The 6,243-nt window shown below is 35.1% G+C and overlaps 1 pseudogene; it reads right to left on the reverse strand.

The window, feature by feature from the left end:
- Positions 1-4,330: 4,330 nt before the first annotated feature.
- Positions 4,331-5,714, reverse strand: LOC149227989 (alpha-mannosidase At3g26720 pseudogene; annotated as a pseudogene).
- Between the last annotated feature and the right edge of the window lie 529 nt (positions 5,715-6,243).

The following is a 6,243-nucleotide window of genomic DNA, read 5'->3' on the forward strand; positions in this document are numbered from 1 at the left end:
TGGGATTATAGTTGTTGTGTTATACAATTTAGGGGTGATAAGGCTTGGACATCATGTGGTTAGTAATTATAATGTTTATGGATTTAGGATTAGGAATTAGGAGTTATAATAGTTATAGGTCAGAATGCACATGGGGTGTAGGGTATTTAAGGCTTTTGTGTTAAGGGATTAGGTATTAAGGGTTTATGGCTTAAGGGGTAAAATTTTCTGAAGGCTACTATTATACATTGGGTTCATATACATGGTTATAGTTCTTTTTATAAAAACTATTGGGTTCCTAGACTTAATCACCAAGTCAGAATAATTTTACTTGAACACATATGAAGCATCACATGTCAGACATGAATAGAAACCAACACAAGGTGCCCAACATTGGAGTGTATGTGTGTGTGTGTGCGCACGCGCGTGCACGTGGTACACTTCAAGATCTAATCTAGGACTTGGGATATTTAAATAATGATAAGTATTTTAGTATATTTCATGTGGGATAGTTAAAAGTGCCAAAGGCCAAAGTACCATATTGTATTACATGGTTCAAAGGTCCAAATCGTGGGAAGTTGGAGATCAATAATGAATATGTGTTGTGGATTTTGAATTGACCCAAAGTATAAAACACCATTCAAATCCCACACTCACCAAGAAGAAAAACATGTTCCTTAACAAATTTAGTGTGGGATTATCTTATGTTGTTAAATATCATTCATTTCTCATCCCTACACTTAATTTCCACCTTTGATCTAGCAATTAGATTGAGTCAATGGATACAAAAATTTGGTATCTATTAACTTTTTACCAAGCACTTTGATTAAGATTTATTTTTACCTAGTAAAAACATAGTGTTCTACAATTACTTATGGGTGAAAAGGGCTTTATTACGGGTGACAGTGAATATTGTTAAAATGTCTAAGTCAACAAGAATTCAACTTTCAAGGTTGGTTTATTGTTCTGTATCAGTGTTTTAGTAGTTGAAAGAATGGAATCCTTTAATAAAATTGTCTCCATCCATAAAATCTTTGACCCAGACTAGAATAAATAACCTGGTAGACCAAGAATGGGACATTTATGACCCAATTTTGTCATGTACTAATCAAGAGAAGATCCATAAATTGTTCTTCCATTAGGATCATGAAATTAGCAAGAGTTATAAAGTTTGGGAGTCATGTCTACCATTTTGTATAGTTCCTCAGGTCTTTCATTTCATTGAATTGTTCATATGGTCCTCTAAGAAATGTTTTTCTTTGATTAGATCAATAGTGACAAATAACACTTCAAATATAATCATTTCCTTAACTATTGAATCAGTTCTCAAGATGATAGCATTACAGTCTTCCAATATTATGAATGAAAACACCATATAATTAAATGAAGAAACTCTCATTCAAACCTTCAAATCATTAGCCCCATAAGTACAAGTTACATTTGTCCAAAGTGTTTTAAATTTTGAGACCTATTTATAATATTTAATCTACCCTCTCAAATTCGAGTGGCTTGTTAAACCAATGTAGATCATTTGCTCCATGATTAGTCAAATCTTGGGATTCGATCATGATCAGGCCGTCAGTGAATGTTTCATGGGTTTTCTATGGTATAATGTTATTAAATTTCAATCATTCTAAATTTATAGTATAATAAATACATGAATAGTTGAGAAATTTCAACACCCTTCGGAGCTTTAGATATCAGTCCTCTCTCATTTACTTAATTTTGGATAAATTCACTGATTAGTTTCAGCATGTTCTGGAACCATAATGAATTACTTATTTTGGAGTAAGTTTAGTGATTCACAAGGAATTTTGTCTTAGAAATGAGTCAAAGGGTTTCTTTAATTTTTTTTAACAAGTTCATATCCAAGTTGTATGCATTAATTCATGAAGAAGAATTTCCAAGAATATACCTAGAGCTGAAGAAATGTAACCAACCGAGTTCAAGGTCTAGAATAGGAGACTAGTTCTTATATAAGGACTATGCAATGATAGAGATTTATGGAGAAGAGGTGAAACACTATAAACTACCTTCATTTTCAACTCTTAGGATTTACACTTTGGAGATCTTAAAGTAGAGATTAGATTCATATTTTATACATTTTTCAAGCAATAATTTAGCAATGTCTTTCAAATTTCCAATAACAATGAATTAGAGAAATTTTGAGGTCTAAAATGGGTCTCCTAATGAAATAATAGTGGAAATAATAAAATAATATTAGATTACATCATCAAATTTAGAAGGAAAAGAGAAAAAATATATTTTTCAACTTATCTCCCTACGATTTTAATCAAATTTCAAGTGGGATCACTCGGTGAATGCAAAATTCCATTCCTCATCCAAGAGTACCCATGTTGCATACTTTCGATCGAACCTACTACATGAAAAATGAGAAATACATGAAAAACGTGATTGTAATCACATTTTTCATGTATTTCTCATTTTTCTTGTAGTAGGGCCCATCAAAATTATGCAACATGGGTACTCCTTTGATGAGGAATTTAACTCCACATACAATGAGTGCTCTCACTCAAAATTTGAGTACAATTGTAGGGAGATAAATTGAAAATACGGGTTGACAAAGTAGTTTTATTTTTTTATTTTTTAATCTTTTTACCTTTTTACTCCAAAAATGGTGAATCATCCCCCGTGGTTGACATTGTCATCTTGAATCCTATTGGTTCTTATAAAGTTGATTTTTGTTTTTAAATTTTTGTTTTGAGACCCATTTTTTACCTCAAAATTTCTCTAAAGGGACGTTTTATTGTTAAGAATGGAGCAACTTCATTGATAATTGATTAATTGCTAGCTTGTTTCAGTTTTCAATATGATGAAGCATGTCACTGTGATCCTCATCATATCATTTCAACCAAAAGAAAGAAGCTAAAAGGGGTTGAATATAAACATTGGGGTAGTTCGAAAATGGAAAGGATAGAAAACAAGATGGAATAGTCAACTATTGAAAATTTGATCAAAATCAATTGGAAAATGAAGAAAATTGCTTGATGCAGTCAGAAGGAGTTTCAAAAAAAGGACAAGCAGAGACAAAAGTAGTTACCATGGCCAAGCTTGAGAGTGGATCTAAAGGGCTATTTACTGAGGATCTGATGCAGATAGATGAAGAAGATGTCATTGAGGAAGAAAGAAGAAAGAGGTCAAAACGTTCCCAAGAAAAATATTTAATGCTTGTTATTGATAATTCGAAGGAAAAATATTCTACAAGACAACCTATTAGCACTCAGAATGCACCTCAAGGCTTAAAAGAGGCAATTATGAGGTAACCACAGATCAAGCTTTCGATCTGGCATCTAGCCATGCCAGACCATAGAGGGCTCTCTCTTTTCCAACAAAATGTCGCTATGATAACTGAATCTTAGGCTAGCTATGGAGTGTGGCGATTTGTTTGAAAGGTTTTGGGTCGAAAATAGCAAGCGAAAGGACCATTTGGGCTATGGAGTTGATGCCAGTTTCTGCCAACAAACTTGGGGAAAAGTAAGTGCAATTTTCAGCCAGATAAAGATTGCGAATGTGAGAAGAATAGGGGAGAAAGCCCGCTACCCTGTAGGCATCAAACAAGGGATGGATCTGCAGCAACAACTTTAGACGAAAGAGAAGCACAAGGTTACTCAACAGAGCATCTATCAGGGGATGGATTCTGAAAAGATAACCACACATTTAACAACATAATCATTATGAAAGGAGCATCATGGCATTGATGGATTCCAAACATTTCACTTAGAGAATGTTGCAACACAAAATAGCAGAAAAGACATAATGTATAAATGAATTTATGAGAAAAACATACTGGACATTTAAGCACTGTGATGGATCCCAGGCCTAAAGGGAAAAAACTGCTTTATTATGATATTCAATAAAACTTTACACAGTCCAAATGCCTCTTCCTGTTGCAAAAATCGAACCTCTATCTTTTAAAAATAATCCTATATATACTAAATTACAAATCTATTTTTATTTCCTCAACATAGGAAATAGGAAATAATAAAATAAAATAAATAATAAAATCCTATCATAAAACAATATTATAAACTAATTTGCAACTAAAATCCCAAACTATCTCGAGAACCATGAGAAATAGTTTTTGAAAACCCAAATTATGTGAAGGTTTGCCAAGTGGATTAATATTACTATATCTGCTCCTTCAGGTGTGGAACCATATTCCACAAAATCTTCCTTTTTACTGCTATTTCACCCTTTGATTGCTGATATTAAGCCCTAAAATCTGAGATTTTCCTCAACCACTGCTGGATTTGTGCCTGGCAACTCTGACATTTCAGTTTTCACCATTAATTTTCCTCTTTTACTCCATTTCCTCGAATCTGGGACTTAATTATTCGATGGTTTTATTCATAAAATATCTCCAGAACTTCACACCTTTCATTTCACTCTCGATCATCCTATTGACAGCGTTAGAAATGCCCCCACCAACTCCTATGACCTTAATTTTTGCCTCATTATTTTTGACAGGTGGAGGAAAATCCTCTAATGGGGAAAGTACATGTTTTGCAATCTCAGGAATTTTGAAACCATTAGCCCCTTCCTGTGATTTGATATCTATAGAATTTCCTAGAGGTACAAGTTGTGACTCTATTATCTTTCCATCAGAATCTTTGACAACTAGTGATTCACTGTTTACTAGCACTCTTATAGTCTCTTTGCGCTTCCAACCGAGAGGATTGTATGCAACTACAACCACGCTCTTCCCAAGTGGAAGGTCTGATTCTGTTGGTGGGAAAAAAATGATGTTTAGGTTACCACACTGTTCAAACTTTGTCGATGTATTCCGGCATCCATAAGATTTTGAACTCGTCAAGCAGGAAAGAGCTGAATTCACTACCTCTTCTGCCTGAGAAGCTCTGATTGCAAGGCATTTAGCATAGTCACTAGCTGTATGGCTCTTCTCAGTGCCAGTAACAACATCATGATGCTATGCAATAGCCAAAGCATCACCTAGAAGGTCTGTTGTTGGGGCCAGAATCTCTTCTCCCAACTAGGAACTCAAACTGTTGTGCAGCAACATAGTAACCACTCAGGAAGTGAACATATCCCTTCAGAGCTGGCCTACTTGTGAAATATCCTATCCAATAAGAATGTTCACCATCTACATACCTTATTCACATAGTGGATTAACTTGTCCATTTGGCTGAACCAAGAATCCGCATATAGATATTCAAAGTCATTTCCCATTGTCCACATAATATGATTTGTACGGGTAACATTAGCCTGAGTTATTGCTGCTTCGACAAAATCATCAACACGTTGTTTAACATTGTTGTCAAAAAGCAGAGCATCACCCTGAATTGGAGGAGAATTATCATCCCCATAAAAATTTCATATCGAAAACGATCTGGAGGATTATAGTGAACATGAAATTCATGAGTAAATATCTAAGCGGAGGGAACAAATGTCTTGGAACCTTGCCATACAACCTCCAAGGTTTTATGATTTATTTGGTTTGCTTTGTCCTGGTAGTCAATCCATGCGAAAAAGAGAGAGTCAAACCCAAGCTCTGCACCTAGCAAATATGCTTGAACTACGGAATGCCCAAAAGGATCAATCTTCCATCCAATACACAGGGTTTTATTAAATTTCTGCTTGATAAAATGGTGTCCAAGTGTTGTCTAATCGATCATGTCTATATAATGTGTTGCTACTTCATCATGCATACACAAACCACCATTTACGAATTCCAGCTCCAGTATCGTGAGGATCATTGAATTTGTCAACCATATCAATCATCGCTTGAGTAGAGATAAACTCAAAAATTCCATCACAAGCACCTAAGAAACTGAACTATTCCCTATGTTTTCAACAATAGTATCTCCAACACTGTGTGTTTTGGTTTTTCAATCCTTCAAGCAAAAATTATGCTTTCACTCAGACATTTAATTAAACAACTAGCCTCCAAGGTTGGATGTCATGATAATAACCTTGTTTAGAAACTAACTGTGCGATTTGTTGCTTCTGTTTGTTGCCTAGGTGTAAGCACTGCGCCTAGGGCCACAACTAGAAGCGCAACGCCATAGCTAGATTGTCTTGCCTTTCGATTTCTTGACCTGTGTGTATTGTGGATCCAAGGGTGCTGAGATTTGGAGCTGAGCTGGACCTTCGATGATACTTCCATGGGACCAATACTCTCATAGTGTTGTTGCAAGTTGTAACAATACCACTGCCTACATTATGATAAATGTGTGCTTCTCATCTCTTCACAGGAGTATCTCAGCAATTCTTCCAGCTCCGGGA

The sequence above is a fragment of the Pinus tabuliformis genome, chromosome J (genome assembly GCF_031772625.1).
Source record: "Pinus tabuliformis cultivar Carrire ecotype Pingquan chromosome J, CPIR1, whole genome shotgun sequence".
Lineage (NCBI taxonomy): Eukaryota > Viridiplantae > Streptophyta > Pinopsida > Pinales > Pinaceae > Pinus > Pinus tabuliformis.